The 19,878-nt window shown below is 36.7% G+C and overlaps 1 protein-coding gene across 2 annotated transcripts in view; it reads right to left on the minus strand.

The window, feature by feature from the left end:
- Positions 1-9,246: 9,246 nt before the first annotated feature.
- The window catches only part of LOC118193414 (cyclin-Q-like), a 75,288-nt gene continuing 64,656 nt past the window's right edge, over positions 9,247-19,878 (minus strand). The window contains exon 7 of one of the 2 annotated variants that reach the window (XM_035364494.2): positions 9,247-9,847. The gene's annotated coding sequence lies outside the window, so the exon portion shown is untranslated. Of the gene's footprint in view, positions 9,848-11,286; positions 11,311-19,878 lie in introns of those variants that run through there. The other variant, XM_085824956.1, reaches the window with a different exon arrangement.

Raw genomic sequence — 19,878 nt, forward strand, 5'->3', positions numbered from 1 at the left:
TTGATCTAGTAGAAGAATTAAGGTTGGTCAATGTCCAAGATCTAACAGATCTTTTCAATGCATGCATCAAGAAAGGGTACTTCCCCGAAACACGGAAGGAAGCGGAACTTGTACTCTTCCACAAAGAACGGAAGGATAGATCGAAACCCAATACATACCGACCCATCTGCCTTCTGTCGGCATGGGGGAAAAGTATTGGACAAACTGATAACGCAAAGACTAACTAATCACCTAAGAAAACAATAAACTATTAAACCCGTCTCAGTTTGGCTTTAGCAAAGGAAAGAGCACAATCGATGCATTAGAGAACCTAATTCAGAAGATAGAAGAGAATCGACATAACAAAGTGCATACCTGCATTATAACTCTGGACATCACTTCGGCCTTCAACCAGCTGTGGTGGCCGATGATCAAGGACCAACTGGCACAACTTAACTGCCCGAGCAATCTCTATAGGATAATAAGCAGCTATCTACATAAAAGAAAGGTGACGTATACGAGAGACGGAGTTAAAATTACGAAATCTTATAATAAAGGGGCACCACAAGGCTCAAACATCGGGCTGATATTATAGAACCTTGTCGCAAACACGGCATTAAATCTAGACTTTGAAGATACCGCCTATATTCAGGCATACGCAGACGACTTCATCTTAGTTATTAATAGTGGAAATCGCACAACAATAGAAAGGAAAGCCCACAGGGCGCCACAAATTATAACGGAATGGAGTCACGCCCACAAACTTAAATTTAGTATTGAAAAGACTAAAATGATGATAATTCCGAAAGGAAATAAACTGATCAGCAACCCACCAAGGATTAAGTGGGAAGGACACCCATTGAGAAGACAAGATACGATCAAGTATCTAGGCTTCGTAATAGATAAGAAGCTCATGTGGATCCCCCACCTGACCGAAATCAGAGATAAAACAAGTATCCTCCTCAACAATCTGAACCGCATAGTCGATTCAAATTGGAACCTAAAAGGTCGACAACTAAAAGACCTCTACCTAAGGAGGCATAGAACGAATGATACCATATGGATGCCAAATCTGGATGACCGGAACAGTCAGAATACAGCATAAGCTCCAACAGATACAGAGAATTATCCTATTAAAGCGGACCAAAGCTTTTACCACGACGCCCACAACAGCCCTACAGGTACTAGCAGGTACCCTGCCGTTAGACCTAAAGGCTGAAGGAGAACGATGTATATACCGCTTAACACATGGAAAGCAAAACCATAAAATTCTGGACACGGAGATAGATCTTTGGATTTAGCCAAGATTCTATACCCACTCAAACCACCCGGCAAAAGTTAAAAACTTTAAATGGACAAAGGAACTCCTGACAGGAAGATCCTTAGAAATCTTTACCGACGGGTCAAAGATAAACGATAAAGTAGGCACGGCATTTGTTGCCCTCAATAATAACGAGCCACTATACAAAGCAGCCAAAAGACTGAGCGATCACGCCACCGTGTACCAAGCAGAGTCGAGAGCCTTGAAGGATGCCGCCCTCTGGGCCGGCCAGTTTAACTCTCTGGAAATCAGCTTCTACACTGATAGCATGAGCGTCCTACAAAGCCTCAATAAAACCGGGTTCATCCCATATCACATTGCAGCACTGAAAGAGATCTTGGCAACGCTAGGGAATAATAACAAGATCTCTCTCCACTGGATAAGATGCCACCAAGGCACCGCAGGAAACGAGTACGCCGATAAACTAGCAAAAGAGGCAACAGACTACGTAGTCCCAGACTGCCTCACACCACTCTCAGAAGAAGCCGCCAAAATCTTACGTATCCTACTCGACTACTGGAAAGACTGATGGAATACGGCGGACACAGGACGTCATACCCACTCCATCCTCCCTCACGTGAATCTCAAAAGACTCAAGTCAGACTTCTACTGCCTACAAGGACTCACAAACCATGGACGCTTCCCGTGCTACTTTGCAAGGTTCTTCGACCGCAACCTGAGCTCCACAGCAGCAAAAGCAGACGCACATTACCTAACAGAGTGCCCTCTAACGAAAGACCTGAGAGCTAAACACTTCTCCTCCTTGGGACAACGTCCGAGCCTGACAAGAATCCTCACCGACTATTATGGACAAAGAGGCACCTGTGCCGTCATCAGATTCCTGAATGACCATCAAAGCGACTTTATAATTGAAAGTTGATAAACCAGGTTTAAATTACCTGAAGTATGTAATTGGCAGCATGCCAAATGTAAATAGCTAAAATTTTTGTACTAACAGCTTTTGTTCTAAACTTCCACTATTTTTGTAATCTAAGTTAATATTGTGTAGTTTTGTATAATTAAAGATAGCTGAAAAGAAAGGCAGCTAGATGAACACGCAACGACCAGAGTGATTTGACTCGACCTGTAGTGCCCAATGAGAGGCGAAGCAAGCTGTAATAAATTATTATTATTATCTACAAATTAATCCATTATAATATATATATATAGAGCTAATTCAGCTCATTGTGTCCTTCATCCAAGATAGAACTTTTACGGTGGCTATTGGAAAAGATCACTCCAGCATCAGGCCAATAAATGCAGGGATCCATTTTAGATCCAATTTTATATCTAATTTTGTAGCAGATTTTCTTATGTCGCAGCTAGAGAACAATTTCTTTCTGGGATGTTACGCGGACGGCACGGCCTTCGCCGTTAGGTCCGCAAATGCAAATTTTGCTATTCGTAAGCTGCAGAACATCATGCCTAGCATTGAGAATTGGTGCACAAATTGGAGACTATCCATAAACACCCAAAAATTTAACTTGCTCATAGTGCAACGAAAACACACCAAGACACAGGAGAATATTACATTATTTAATGAAGTAGTCCCAAAAGCCACCTATCTTGGTATAGTAATTAATGAACAACTTACCCGGAAAGAAACATGTTCGCAAAAATGCGTTCCATGTTATTAATAGCTTAAAGTCCCTTCTAGGAAAATGTTCATGTCTTGACCTGCCAGTCATCACATATGCATCGCCTGCTTGGTCGACGATACGTAAAAATATTAAAAGGATGCAACTAATACAGAATAGAGTGCTTTGTACTGTTATTAACGCGCATATGTATGTTAGTCACTTAACTCTTCACCATGACTTGCGGCTGGATACACTTGAGAAGCACATGCGCAAACTTAATAGGCACTTTTATGATAAGGCACTTAAGTGTGATCACATGAATATTTTCCAGACTTTCAACTACGTCATATTAATGGAGGATAAAGACGTACGTCCATTCGCGGCCCACCTCTGTAACTCAAACTTCCCCACTTGATAAATTTCGTATATATTTGCAGATAAGTTTGTATTGCATTATATGACAACGTCTCCACCTCTGTCCATGATCCTTGGCTCTCCTGACCGAATGATGCCGGTCCCCTCTTTTTGCTACTTCCTATTTACTGTATTTACGTGACGATTGACTTATCGTGATGTAGCCATTGTGGCTAGTTTGATAGAGCCGGATACGCAGTTCACAGGACTGCATTGCCGGCAATAACCTGCCAGTCAGTCCAGCATCATGACAATATGCTTTCAGTGTGCTGAACTTCGAAATTACAGAGGAAAACAGCTACAACATCAATGAACTACTTCAATACATTACTCACAACAAACCACTCTTCAATGACAATAATAATAAAACGACGTTATTATAGACCGGATCAACAACACTGGCGGAATTATTTACTTGGACACACCAGGTGGCAAATGTTTCTAATAAATCTATTGCTGGCAGGAATGCGTGCTAAACAGCACATTGCACTCGTACTGCATCATCCGGCATTGCCGCCACACTTATGGAATGAGGACGAACTGCCCATTCCACCCTACAACTACCATTGAATATAGCCGAAGAACAATTCCCGGTATGTAAAATCTCAAGAGCATCTGGATGGGGTGAACTTATAAAACAAGCTAAAATTATCTTCTGGGACGAATGTACAATGACACATAAAAAATCACTCGAAGGCATGATCAGACCATTACGGGAGTTGAGAGGAAACTCTTAAGTGATGGGAGGTGCTCTACTCATACTCTCAAGAGATTTTCGACACACACTTCCAGTTATCCCCAAGTCAACACTAGCAGATGAAATCAATGCATGCTTAAAAAAAATCCACATCTCTAGCCACACATACAAATACTGCAACTAACAAAAATAAGATAGATAAACTATCGAAAAGTGAAACAGCAGCATATTTTACTCAAAAACTTAGAAATAGGTGAAGGCACATATCCTACTGACCAGACAACAGGCCTCATTGAACTCAACAGTGAATTTCTGCAACATAGCCACTAACTGAAAACGAACTCATTGACCAAATTCATCCAAACATTGTTCACAATTATAGCAATCCGTGGTGATTATTTCAAAGGGCAATTTTGGCAACTAAAAATAATATTTAGACGACATCAACTTTAATATTCAAAAGAAAATTCCTGGTGAAGAGAGAATATACAGATCGATTGACACGATGGTAAACGTTTAAGAAAGTGTTAACTTGCCTACAGAATTTTTACAAGTACTAGGAATATCATTGCCTTCGATTAAACATTGGATCTCCAACGAACTCAGAAATCTCAACTCACCAAAACTAAGTAATGGAACAAGGATGGTCGTCAAACAGCTATCGAATAGCATCATCAAAGCCAAACTTATGGCTCGAAAGTATAAAGGACACACAGTATATATCCCCAGAATACCACTGAATTGTCATTCCAATTTAAAAGACTGCAATTTCCAATCAAATTAACCTATAGTTTTACAATTAACAAAGCGCAAGGGCAAACTTTAAAACATTGCAGCATCAACCTCAAATACACCTGCTTTTCTCACGGTCAGCTACACGTAGCTTGCTCTCGAGTAGGAAATTCGAAACATTTGTACATATAATACACCAGATAACAAAATGAAAAATGTTGCTTATAAACAAATATTGTAAATAGTTAGAATAAGTTTTCAATAAGAAAATTTTACCTCTTATATTTTAACTGTTTATCCTTTTATTCCAACTACCACACAATATCATATGAACTCCCTGAGCGAAGCCGGGTACCACAGCTAGTATGTAAATAAAACTTAACCTTTTAAAAAATATTTGTACTTTGCAAAACACAATTAATGGGCTCTGTAACTAAAATAAAATTATATTGTGACCATTAATGCATTTGTTAATTTTTTCAGCTACTGCGCAAGCATTTTATTTCAAGATAGGGCAGTGCAACATAGAGCTTTTCAAAATCAAGCATTAAACAATCACTAATTTGATATGAGCACTGGAAGCATGATGCACAGTAGTAAGCGGGCGTACCCGGCCGGCGGAAGTGACATCACAGAAAGAGGGTGTGGTCTCCACCATCTTAGATCACGATGTAGATGGAACGACATCATCATAGTTTCGTTTTTATTCTGTGGCAACAATATTTTTCTGGTTTTGTGCCAACGAACTCTTGAACCACGTGTTTGGGATCACATCAATTTTAATTTATTATTTCATATTAATTGCTTTTCATCATTTACTCTTTTTAATTAGTATTTTAATTATTTAGTATGCCATTATTTTAATTATTACCTTTAATTTTTATTGAATTTAATATTATTTTCCCTGAATTTTAAAAATAACTCCACGAGCGAGATTCGAACCCGCCATCTCTTGCAGAACAGAGCATTACCCCTTCATCCTATCAAACTTGTTATTTCACCTTTTCCACCATGATGTCAGTAAGAAGAATTGCGCATGCCTGAACCTGCCTTGAGAAAACCGTGTCACACATTTGTTTTTTCACGAACGCACATAGATGGAGATTGCAAAAATCTAGTAAATCAACTCTTGTGAATGAACGTGGAGGATTTCTTCTGCGCCATCCAATGACTTGTCAGTGTTAGAGAATATACATAAGGAGTTGAGAAATGAGTTTGAGGCTATGAAAATTCAAGACAATAGCTCAAAGTTTTAGGAATTAATTGGAACCCCATGAAGACTACTTTAAACTTTTTTGTGTTCATTTCTGGAAAAAAGTTTAAATACACTAAAAGAGATATCCTTTCTGATTTAGGGAAAATATTTGACCCATTGGGTTGGTTTGGTCCTTGTATTATTTATGTCAAAATCTTGATACATGTGGAAATTCCATTTATTGTGGCATGAACCTGTTAGTGATAAATTTGCTACAAATGAAAGAGTTTCCGAAATGATTTACATCTTATTCATTTAAAAATACCAAGATTTGTTTTGATTCCTGACGTAAACTATATTGATATTTGTGCATTTTGTGATGCCTCTGAGAAAGGCTACTGTGCAGCAATTTATTTGCGTTCAGTGTCACGTAATTTGGACATCAAAGTCTCACTCTTAACATCAAAAACGAGAGTTGCCACTCTGAAGGTGCAATCACTACCACAATTAGAGTTATGCACCACAGTTTTGTTAGTGAATTTACTTAAATCAGTGTTAGAACATTTAGAGCTTCCTATACGTAATGTTTTCGCTTGGACAGATTCGACTGTTGTAATGTCCTGGATTTCTGAAGAACCAAAATACCACTGGGTTCCCTTTGTTGCAAACCGCATTGCCAAAATACAGAATACAATTCCTCATGTAAGGTGGAACCATATCAATGAACCCAGCTGATTCAGGTACAAGAGGAATGTTTCCAGCCAAATTTCTGAATTGTGTGCGATGTTTCATGGGATCTACTTCGTTATTCACAAGATTTCGAAACATGTACTGACAGCGAACATCTTTGTGCTGATGTAGATTATGAAGGAGTTCTTAGAGAAGACAGAAAAACGTGCCTTTCAGTATCTTGTATAGTAAAGGAAAATGTCATTTTTAAACGGTATTCATCTTGGACAAAATTATGTCGTATAGTTGCTTTATGCCCAAGATTCATTTACAACTGTCGAAACTCCTCCGAAAATCGTTTGACAACTGATGAGCTTTGATTAGCTACCAAAAAAGTGTCAAGAATCTTATTTTCCTCAAAAGCTCTCTTGTTTAAAAATATTGAGAGAATACAATTAACTCACTTCCTTGACGAAGAAGGCGTCATTCGAGTAGGTGGTCAGTTAAAAAATGCAAACATTCCTGAAAATAGCAAACATTTTAATTTGCTTCCAAAAGAAGGACATGTCACTAATCCCATCGCAACTCATTACCATGTCAATTATTTACTCGACATGCTAGTCAAGAGCACTTTACGAATACAGTTTTGGATTCTTTCGGTGAGAAGTGTAGTGAAAATGATAATTCACAGATGTATTCCTTGTATTAGAAATCAAAGACTGTGACCCAGATAATGGGTGATTTACCCTCGCCCAGAATTCAACCATAAAGACCTTTCGCAGTCACTGGTGTTGATTATGCTGGTCCATATTCAATTAAGTCCGAAGTTGGGACACTTTCAAGTGTTACATATCCATTTTTGTGTGTTTCTCAACAAAAGCTGTACACTTGGAGTTAGTCATTGATCTATCAACTTCAACTTTTTTAGCAGCTCTAAAAAGATTTATTGCCCGACGAAGCAAAACATCTGAAATTTCGAGTGACTGTGCTACTAACTTCAAAGGTGTTAGTAAGGAACTGAAGGAGATTTACAAAAATGCAGCTCACATCGAAAAAAGCAGTGAAGTATGCAACTACATTACCTCAGAAGGTATAACTTGGTTATTTAATCCTCCGACATCTCCTCACTTTGGTGGCTTGTGGGAATCTAATGTGAAATCCATGAAATTTCATCTTAAATGAGTATTAGGATCCACACTTCTAACTTATGAGGAATTTTTAACAGTGCTTACACAAGTGGAAGCGTGTATGAATTCCCATCCCATATGTGCGATGTCTAGTGATCCAAACGACTTAAGTGCATTAACTCCAGGTCATTTTCTGATTGGAGCCCCTTTGGTTGCCATTCCTGAATCTGACTTGAGTGATGTGAAATCTTCAAGACTTAAACATTGGTCTTTAGTTCAATGGACTGTGCAACATTTTAGGAAACGATGGTGTGCAGAGTATTTAGCAACACTTCAACAACATGTTAAGTGGTTTCGTGCATCTCCAAATCTAAAATGTGGTGACTTAATTCTGACCAAAACCGAACAACTGCCTCCAAACCAATGGAAAATTGGAAGAATTGTCTTAATTCATCCAGGCAGAGATAAAAAAGTTAGAGTGGCTACAATCTATACAGCCGCTGGTGATTTCAAATGAGCTATTAATAAATTGTGTCTTATCCTCAATCAAGACTAATATGAACTATGGACTTTTCTCATATTATTGAACTTTAATTTTAGTTATATTTTCAATCAATTTTTTGTTAATGTTATTATGTATGCTAAAACTGTCTTTTTTTAAACCTTAGAAGGCCGGGGGGGGGCTATGTTTAGTACTTCTAATTCTGAGTAATTTCTAGTGTGTATTTGCTACAATAGATGGCACTACTGCCTGATGATTAAATTGTAGTTGCTATGGTAATTAATACTTTTTAAATATGTGGTTTATGTGTTCTATTTTTTTTATTTTTTTTTTTTTATTTTTTTTTTTTAAATTGCTACAGTGCTTTGAGTGATGTGTGCTGTGTTGTCACGTGGACGGCATTTCTTCTATTTCAAAGTGTTATATAAAACAAATAAGTGATATTACAGTGTAATTACTTTTTCTTTTTGTGAAATTATTCTTAATCATCATGCAAAAAAAGTAGTCAAAATGGATATTTCCATTGAAATCTGATAACTGAAAATTTTCACGAGTACAGTACTTCCTTTACTTCCAATACAGGAGTAAAAATAACAGTGAACAATAATTTATTATTGTTCAAGAAAAAATATTGCTAAACTGAGGATCATTTGTTGTTGATTTTATACATTCTGGGCTAGTTTAGTGAAAACTTACATTTAGTCAATATATTGTTAAATCACAGAGTTGATAAACTGAAAATCAACTGTATGCTTTTTGAATCCTTTATTTTAATCTCCTTGGCTTTTCCATCACATAATATAAAATACAAGCCAGGTTCCTTTAGAAAGTTCCTCTCATGACATTCTTTCCTCCAGTGCTTTATGATGCTACTACCCAATTTTAAATGCTTTTCAATAATGTGATGCATTAAATTCGGAATGTTAGCTTTAAGAGGTACTAAGGATTTTTTTTTGGGGGGGGGAGAGAATATGATTAGTCTTTCTCATGATATTTTTTTGCTCAAGCATCTCTTTAAGTGATCATAAAATCAATAACAAAAATTAGATTTTATTCGCTTAAGTGAATCACAGCATGAGACCACTAACATACAGCAAATTTAGCATAGCTCAATTAGAATAGAAGATAATACATGTCCCGAAATGTGTATAAAATTAACTTGATTCATTAGTAATAATGGAATTAGGAATTCAAAATTGGAAAATGCTCATACATTTTTCACTTTTTTCGATACTAAACCTGAACCTTACTATACAATGAGTGTAACTTTTACCGAACCGCTTTTAAATTCTACACCGAGTGATTCGATTTATAGTGGCTCACTGTTCAAGCTGCAGACGCTTGACACTTTAGCTGCAGATTAAACTAGAAAATCATCTGTACTAGAAAAATGAGAAATTCAACCTCCCACACCACCAGAGGCATTAAAGGAGATTTATGAAACTAACAGTTTTTTACAATGCTTTTGGAAAGTATCATAAGTTCTTAAATGTATATCTTCTAATCTAACTGAACTTTTACAAGCTATATTAAATTATATGAAAATCCCAATATATGTAACAAAAAATTGACATATTTTTAAAACAGTCCATAAGAACTATGTCCATGTCCACAATACAACAGTCCACGTCCTGCAATACAAACAATATGATCTTACATAATGAGAAATGGGAATATTTAAGTAGAATAATTCATAAAAACTCTAATTTTTGCCTTCCTATACAAATTATAAAATATATTAACACGGTGACGCTAGCCTGACCCACTGGTGGGTCATAATTGTTTTGTGGGGCAGCATGGCCCACCAGTGGGTCATGCTTGATTGTTCCGTGCCCGGCATGACTCACCAATGGTTCACGCTTGTATATATAATATATATAGTACAAATTTTTATTTTAATTATTCAACAGCATACATTAACATTTCAACATTATAATCAAACATTCAATACAAAACAACTTAAAAGTTAAATATAATTATTAATTTTTTGTATGCAATTTTTTAAAGCAAGCTAAACAAAGTGCCAGCTTGCCCTTACAATTATTGCAATATGCTGTTACTCTCTTTGCTCTGTTTGTGGCATACTGAGTACTTTTCAGGTCTTCATCGTGGATCCTTCGTAAATATTTAAAAAAATGTATTTTCTTTTTTATTATTATTGGATTGATGAAACAGATCGCTAATTCAAGCGCCGTCGGACGAAAAGAAAAATGAATATTCATGCTGCTGCCAATGTAATAATGCAAACTGAGATATTCTTTAAATGGTTATGTCATGAATTACAAAGGCATTTTATAAAATCTTTATTTAGAAATCTTAATTAAATTAATATTGTGTAAAAAGTGAATTGAGCTTTTCTGAAGTTAAACAATTTTTTAAAGTCAACTGAAACGTAAAATGCACAGCATTTTGAAGACAAATGGGAGGTTCTTCAGAAACAATTTGAAAATTATGCAATTTTTCTTCAGACATATCAAGCCTCTTCATTGAAAATTAATGGCAAACAAACAGTCTTTATCAGTCTTGTAAATGCTTGTCGTATTAAAACTGCATGCATTACTTATCTTAACAATTTCTTTTATAACCAATGGCAAATCAAAATTTAGAATATATCAAAAATATAAATGTTAGGGTAAAAAGTGTAATAAGTCTTTTTTGAATTAATATTTAGCTTTTTGTCAAATAAGTCAAACTCTGATTTTAGTATATGTCCAGAATTTAAAAATATTTACCTTTTTTTAAGAATAAGTGTAACCAAGTAGTTTCATTTCAAGTGTGCTTAGGCTTAATTAAAGATAATATCAAATAAAGATACATACTAAAGATAATATCAAATAAAGGTACGTACTTTCAGTTTTTCATTCATAAATAAAAACAGTATATCAAAGCTTCAAATTATACAAGCACAGACGTACACAAAATAGTAAAAAAACATATTTTTGTCACATACTTGCTCAGTCTACAGGTTTAGTAAATAGCACATAGATTTTCATGTTAAGCAGCACAGGTTAAAATGAGAAGTAAAATCATAATCAGCATGATTCATTACAAAAGACTGGCTGTTGTCACCGCTGCCGCTTGCCTGGAGTGAGACCTACTAATTAGAATGATGTACGTGTGAGTAACACGTGCATACGAAAATATCCCTAACATTAACTAGGAAAGCCGAAATCTTAGTTAAGATAGACATGTTACAATTAATAATCAAATTTAATAAGGAAAAGTAACAGTTGCCGGGTACATTATAATGGCTTAAGAAATTCAGAGCACAGTACAGATGCGAGTACACAAGATCACATATTTCGGCGAAGCAGAGACGCACACATTTGTTGAAGTAGTTCCACTTGACTGCGGGGAAAAATCTTCTCTCTCCGTCAGTCTGTAGGTTTGCCAAACGGGTTTACTGTTTCGCCAATTGGCGCTTTTCTGTACAGTTTTTAAGTCCGTATCGCCTGTTTGGCGCTGCCGCTGCATACTCCCTCCGCAGTGTCAACGAAATGTGACATACCGATGCGGGGGTCGGATTAATCGTCCAGAACGGGTGATACAATTGTCCGAAGTTTTTTTCACACTCTTGGAAGCAACTTGAGAAGAGTCCATGGTTACAAAAGCGGGTTTCAGTCTATCTATGGAGATCGTTTGCTTAGTCCCTTTTATTTCGAGATCAAATGTTTTATCTCGTCTTTCTAGCACCTTAAATGGTCCATCATAAGGAGTTTAGTGGTCATCATAAGTGGTTTTCTAACTCCGTCGTGTCGAACAAACACATATGTGGACTTGTGAAGGCGTGGATGAATGAAACATGTTCGCTGGCCGTGGCTAGAAGTCGTGGTCGGGCGGACACTGGCAAAGTGAGATTTTAAATCCTCCACAAACTGTTTGGGGGACGCATCCGGAGGTGTCGGATTGAAAAATTCTCCTGGGAGACGGATAGTCTTTCCATACACCAGTTCAGAAGTGGTTGCTCCTATGTCCTCTTTGAGAGCGGCGCGGAAACCCATCAGCAGCATTGGAAGGGCAGCCACCCAGTCACTGGTATTGTGCGCTTTTAAGGCAGCTTTCAAAGGACGGTGGAATTCCTCGATCAGTCCATTCGCCTGTGGGTGGTACGGAGACGTCCTGATCCTCTTGATTCCCAATAATTGGGAAAGGGCTCGAAATAAGCCGCTTTCAAACTGTCGCCCTTGGTCGGTAGTAATAACAGTCGGACAACCAAATCGAGTAATCCAGTGGTCATAGAAAGCCTGTGCTACTGTGCGTGCTGTTATGTCTGGTAATGGTACTGCTTCGGGCCATCTAGTAAATCTATCTATCATAGTTAGACAGTAATAATTATTTTGAGAAGGAGGTAGGGGACCGACAAGGTCAAGATGGACGTGATCAAACCTCTGTGATTGGTCTGGAAACTTCACTAACGGGGTTCTAGTATGCCTGCTTACTTTTGCTTTCTGGCACGGTATGCACTGCCGTGCCCATTTCGCGCAATCTTTGCGGATGGAAGACCAAACAAACCGTGAACATACTAACTTTGTTGATGCGCGAATGCCGGGGTGAGACAAATTGTGCAAGGTGTCAAAAACTTTCTCCCGGAATGCTGGAGGAATGTAAGGACGGGCGTTACCTGTTGACACATCGCAATATATCGGTAAGCTACAATTTGGTAAGGTAACTTTTTTGAGATGTAGAACTTTTGACTCTTTAAGCAATGTTTGTAATTCTGTGTCGATTTCTTGCATTTTAGCGATTTCCTCATAGTCGATAGGGTTAGGCATGCTTATTACTTCTATACGTGAAAGTACGTCGGCAGCGATATTCTCCGAACCTTTTATATGGCGAATTTCAGTGGTGAATTGTGAGATAAAGTCTAACTGCCTAGCCTGACGAGGTGAACACTTATCCAAACGCTGTTGGAATGCATACGTGAGCGGTTTGTGATCGGTGATTAAAGAAAAGTTCCGTGCTTCCAACATATGCTTAAAATGCCTAATAGCAGCATAAGCTGCCAATAGCTCTCGATCATACGCACTATAGTTCCTTTCCGCCTGCGAAAGCTTTCGTGAGAAAAATGCGAGAGGCTGTAAATTTCTATCAACTATTTGTGATAGCGTTCCACCGATCGCGAAGTCTGATGCATCAACCTGTAAAACCAACTGGGCATCTTTCTTCGGGTGTGCCAAAAGAACAGCATTAGCGATTAGCTGTTTGCACTTTTGAAATTCACTCCGCGCTTCCTCAGACAAATTCAGGATTGTCTTATCATTTTTCTTAGCCCCTTTTAAATACGAAGTTAAATGTATTTGATTCTGGGCTACGTTGGGTAAAAATCGATGGTAAAAATTTAAAAATCCTAAAAATCTCTGCAAATCTTTTACCGTTTTAGGAAGTGGGTAGTTAAGTATCGGTTCCACTTTGTTCGTCAGAGGCTTGGTACCATCTTTATTGCTTATATGGCCTAAAAAAGATATTTCCGGAACGCCGAAAACACATTTCGAAGCGTTAATTGTCAATCCATATGAAGTTAATCTTTCAAAAACAGTACGTAGGTGAGATTTATGCTCATCTTCCGTATCACTAAATATCAAAATATCATCTAAGTAGACGTAGGCGAATTTTAGATCTCCAAGAATTTCGTTCATAAACCTTTGAAAGGTTTGAGCTGCTCCGCACAGTCCGAAATTTAAAAACGGAAATTCGAAAAGACCAAATGGGGTGCAAACTGCAGTTTTCGGTATATGATCTGGATGGACTGGTATATGATGATATGCCCGAACGATATCAATTTTTGAAAAAATTGTCTTTCCGCTAAGCGTATTATTAAAGTCTTGTAAATGCGGGATAGGGTATCTGTCGGGTTCGGTGCACGCGTTTAGTTTTCGGTAGTCTCCTACTGGCCGTATGTCGCCCGAACTTTTAGAAACTACATGAAGAGGTGATGACCATGCTGATTTTGATGGTCTACAAATACCTTGATCTATCATAAATTGAAATTCTTTTTTTACTGCTTCGTATAACTTAGGGCTTAACCTACGCGGTTTACTGTGCACAGGAGGACCGTTTGTTTCGATGTAATGAACCGTACTATGCTTTACTCTACCCGAATCGGATTTTAACTTCAGTACGTCCGGAAAATCTTTCAAGATTCTGTGATATGGTGAATCACAAGATATTAACTTTACCGAAAAATAATTTTTAGAATCGGAAAGAGAACCAATACGAGTTAATTTCGTAGTATTATCGATAAGCCTACCTCGTTTTAAATCGATTAAAAGATCAAAATGCCTTAAAAAGTTGGCTCCTATTATAGGCACTGGTACATCGGCGATTAAAAACTTCCACGAAAAGTTTCGTCTAAGTCCTAAATTCACAGTTAACAATTTTGTTCCATACGTAGAAATTCTGGAATTATTCGCGGCAAATAATTGAAGCGAATCAGGATGCATTTTCTTAAACTTAGAAGTCGGTGTCACACATGAAACATCGGAGCCCGAATCAATCAAAAAGTTAAAATTTAATCTGTTATCGTAAACATGTAAACGACATGAATGCGCGACTGCCGATGAATTTCGATCGACAGCCGCTACTGCTAGTTTTCCTGGGCCGTAGTGTTCTGAGAAAAGGAACAAGGTGCTCGACATTTTCGTGCATTATTACCGAATCACGAATGAAAATAACAATAATTGTTCACACGCTCTCGGGAATGCCCACGCGAAAAACTACGTGCTGTGTTATGTTGATCCCGGGGGAAATTATTCCTCGTTTTTCCGCGGGAGAGTCGCTCGACTTGTTTACTTAGGGCAGAGATTTCACTCCTTAAGGCCTTAAGCTCCTCGAGGGGGGCACCAGAATCGTTAGGGTTTCTGGGGGAACTCGCCGAAGCTGCCTGGACCGCGAACACGCTGTTGTTCGGTGGCGTGCGCACTTCAGCTATCTTATCAGCCATTTTTGCCAAATTGTCTAAGGATTCCGAACTGATTGATAAAATGGCATGCACCTCGGAAGGTAAGCTTTGCAGCCATAATGATTTTAAAAATTCGTCAGTTATACAGTTTTCACCTAATTCTCTCATTTTTCTCAATAAGTGAGATGGTTTGTCGTCCCCTAAATGCAATTCAGAAATAAGTCTGCGTATTTGCTCGCTTTCCGAATCTGAGAATTCTACTATTAACCTAGCTTTAAGGGCATCATATTTAGCCGTCGCTGGGGGATTAAATAAAATATCTGATACTGCGGAAAGAGTTTCAGGGTCTATCGAAGAAACCACGTGGTTGTATTTTGTACTATCGCTACTAATCTTCGCTAAAGCAAAGTTACTTTCAACTTGAATAAACCAAAGTTTAACATTTTTTTTCCATAAAGGGGGAATTTTAACTGCCACGTGTGAGATTTGTGGCTCCTGAACCGCCATATTCGATTCCTCATTGGTTTGGCCTTCCGATCCTGGCATGGTTGCCAATTATAAATATATCGTAAATCATAAACTTAATGTTTTGCACTATACCTTATCAAAACAGTATCAATTTAGAATAAAATAATGAAGACATTCAATATCTCAATCAAAGTGTGAGCACACATATTACCCAAAGATCAATTTTAAACAATCAATAATTAAATTAAAACTATAATTTTAGAGCAAAACATATCACAAAAACATAATTAAGACCAATCACAGATAATTAAAAAAATTTGACCACATACCTGTAAATCCTCCTTAAGTGTGATAAACCACGTGTAATCCGTACGATAAAATGAGGAGGAAATAAATAGGGTTGAGCCTTTATCAGTCATAAGGAAGAGCATTGGCATCAAAATAAGGCATATTTTTAGTTTGTAAACAAAGATTGAGACAGATAGTCATTAGGGATCCTGATGGGTCACCAATGATGTACGTGTGAGTAACACGTGCATACGAAAATATCCCTAACATTAACTAGGAAAGCCGAAATCTTAGTTAAGATAGACATGTTACAATTAATAATCAAATTTAATAAGGAAAAGTAACAGTTGCCGGGTACATTATAATGGCTTAAGAAATTCAGAGCACAGTACAGATGCGAGTACACAAGATCACATATTTCGGCGAAGCAGAGACGCACACATTTGTTGAAGTAGTTCCACTTGACTGCGGGGAAAAATCTTCTCTCTCCGTCAGCCTGTAGGTTTGCCAAACGGGTTTACTGTTTCGCCAATTGGCACTTTTCTGTACAGTTTTTAAGTCCGTATCGCCTGTTTGGCGCTGCCGCTGCAAGAACAAACCTGAAAGACCTGATGTAGGCATAGTTGGCAAGTTTTGAAAGTTAGTTGGGTTCTGCCTAATGCAGTTAGCATTGTAACTTCGTGTAAAGTTCCAGGAGTTGTAACCTAGTTAATACTTTAAGGTTCCAATAAGCCACTAAAGCACCAGAGATGATAAGTTGTTTTATATTATTTTAAGTTTCACTAGATGCGAAGAATAAGTTTTACATTAATTTTTACATTTTTGTGATTTATCTTGTGACCGCAGTAAGGATTAACCACTTCCCAGTTTTGCCAGAATGGCATTTGGGCACTTGGAAATGGCACTTTTTTTATTTTCCAGAGCGCTGCACGGGCAACATTTTTTTCTAGTCTAATACACTGATTTGCCCGAATTTCTAGCTTGTTTAGTGTGTAATGTTTCTAACAAATGGCGCTAGTAATCCAATAGAGTTAGAATTGCAAAACAACTGGTTTCAAGGTTAGGTTTTACTGATTTCATGTATGCAAGTAAAGGCGCGATGCTGGAAATACTATTTCCTTTAAATTTGGACCTAAAATAAAAGAAGAAATGAATGATAATGAGATACTCTCACTCAGTGGCGGCTCGTACTAAGCACTGTGGAACTGCAGCAACCCCTATTTCCACTTATTATTATTTTTAATATTTAATATAGTGTGCCCTTTAGTCTTAAATTCTTTCTTTATACTTTTACAATACATAATCCTTAAGCTTAATGTCAGTAGCCATCTCCCACTTTGTGAAAAAGGTACGAAAGCCTTTGTTTGGAACTGCGTGCTTCACAGTTCCAGCAATGTGGTGTTTGGCTGTTCTGCGCATACGCACACAGAAAGCAGCACGCGAGCTGGGGAGAGAGAAGAGCACTGTCGCTCTTGCAGTACCGAAATTATGGCATGTTGCTGAAAACGTGATTTCTTTTTACTCTGTGCGTGTGGTATTCCTCCATAAGGTGGAACTTTATCATACGGACCATAAACAGAGTTCATGAAAATTTGCAACTTTTTAAAAAATTGCCTTACTGAAATTCAGTCAACATCAAATGCAGATCAAGCTATTGCAAAAGCAACAGGAATTTTACAATATCTAAATGATGATAATTTCAAGTTTTGGTTAGAGATTTTTTATCAGATTCCTCGTGTTGACATAATATACAACTCAATGCAATCCAGAGAAATTAGTGTGTTTAAAGTTTTCAAAAGTGCTATTTTAGAATTAAGAAGCTCAAAGTACTGTAAGAATTTTTCAAAGACACTGATGGCAGAAGATAAGGAAATATGTGACTTTATACTATGTATTGATATAATGCACAGATATTCTTCCATTAAACACGTAGCAGCTGCTAAATTGTTTAACAAGAAATGCTTAGTTTTAGGAATGAACATTCTACAGAAGAAATAGTACTGACTACTGAAGCATATCCAATGATTGGCAAAGAAAAGCTTGAAACTGAATTAAAAGTATTCTATTGTAGGTCTGATATCCATGAATACTGCAAATTAATTGAGCTACTGAAATTTATCTTTGAAAATAATCTAGATGATGTTCTTAGTGAAATTACAAAACTGATAAAAATTCTCTTGAGAGTTTCCATGACTACATCAGAGGCAGAACGCTGCTTTTCAACATTGAAAAGAATAAAAACTTTTCTAAGAAGCACTAAGAATTCGGAAAGACTAAATGCACTTGCATTTATTTCAATAAAAAAAAATTTCCTCAATTATCATCCAGAGATCAAGGAGAAAATTATTAATCTTTTCGCACAAGTTAAAACAAGAGGAATGGATTTCATTTTTAAATGACTAGACAAAGATTGAACTGTAACAATTTTCGTTAAAGTAATTAAGAAATGTTTAATTTTCTTCTTGTAAGATTTCATGAAGTTTCAAAATAAATTTTCTTCTTATACATGTTTGTTTCCTTTTACACAATTTTAAAACAAAGGTTAAATTTTTTTGGACAGCACCCCCATCTACTAATACTACCCCCACTAATTTTAGCCACGAGCCCCCATTGATAAAAAATTGAGACCAACAAGGCAATGTTTTGTGTGTTGCTCAAAAAGGAACAATTTTGGAAAACGGATGAGAAAAGAAATGTGATATTTTTGTCCTAACTGTGATGTTGGATATGCTTGTCTCCCTGTTTTAAAATTTATCATGCAAAAACTGAATTTTAAAAGGAAAATTAATGTAATAACAATAAAACATTTTTAAATTCGTACATCTATTTTTGTAAAATGTTTTTTCCAGTTTGCTTACTTGTTCGAAAAAAGCCAACTTTAGGGAAAAATGTGCTTTTTACGATGAAAATAAAAATTAGCATAAATCAATAACTTCAACACTTGTAATAGTTATAAGTGTTGATTTGGGTTTATATAATGAATTTCTTCATAAAAATGTTTATCAAAAATATGCTTATTTTTTGTCATAATACGACTGAAAAAAAATTTAAGTGGTTAATAAAAGGCAAAAACTCTCTTTAATATGCAGAGATAATTTTTAAGGGCAAGCAGTTAGTTATAATTAAATTAGGTGGTTAGCTAACCTTAGTCATTATGAAGTTACATGACCATTATTACATTATACTTGTTTTGTTACACTATTTGTTAAAAAAGCTATATAAAATCCCAATTTAATAAAATTTCACTGTTTAAAATGCATATAATTTATGACATTGATTCTTAAACAATATTAGGACAGTTACACATTAAAAGCTACAAAGCATTCATGTTTTATAGCAACAACACACAACAAAACATTTACGAGTCTTTTTAATTTGAAGCCTTACCAGACATTTTGGGTAGTTTATATCGATTTCCTCCTCTTTAAGCAGCTTTTTTAACAATTAGAAATTTGTCTCCAATGTACGCAAACCAATGTACTCTCTAGTTTCAACATGCGTTATCTCCTAACTTGTCAACCTTTCCACAATGTATCTATGAGGGTTTACCTGATCTGGTAAAAGTTAAATAGTCCAAAATCCCAGATAGATGCAAAGCAAATTATCACAATGTCTGAAAGCAACTACAAAGTCAGACAAAGGTTTAAATAAGCCTCTTATTTAAAAAGGACTTAGAACATAAGGCATGTTCTTATGCTAACAAAAGCAATTACAGCTTGTGGGGATGTAATTAAACAAGAAGAGTCAAATTCAAACTAAAAATGTGGACTAGTGATCAAAGACTACACAATTTAATTTTAATTTCAGCTGGTTCAGTAAGTCTATCGTCATAACAAATTCAAATGTCCGCAGCGAAAATGCAAAGACAAATAATTACAAATTATCAGAAGTGACAGGAACTAATGCAGCAAGCAAGCAGAGGTCAGAAACGCACTATCTTACACTCTAAAAACTTCAGTCTAAAAAACCATCTAAGTGATTTGTATTCCAATGAGAAAATAGAAATGA

This window comes from Stegodyphus dumicola, chromosome 10 (genome assembly GCF_044657685.1).
Source record: "Stegodyphus dumicola isolate Sdum_Otavi_A_Nest chromosome 10, ASM4465768v1".
In the NCBI taxonomy this organism is placed as follows: domain Eukaryota; kingdom Metazoa; phylum Arthropoda; class Arachnida; order Araneae; family Eresidae; genus Stegodyphus; species Stegodyphus dumicola.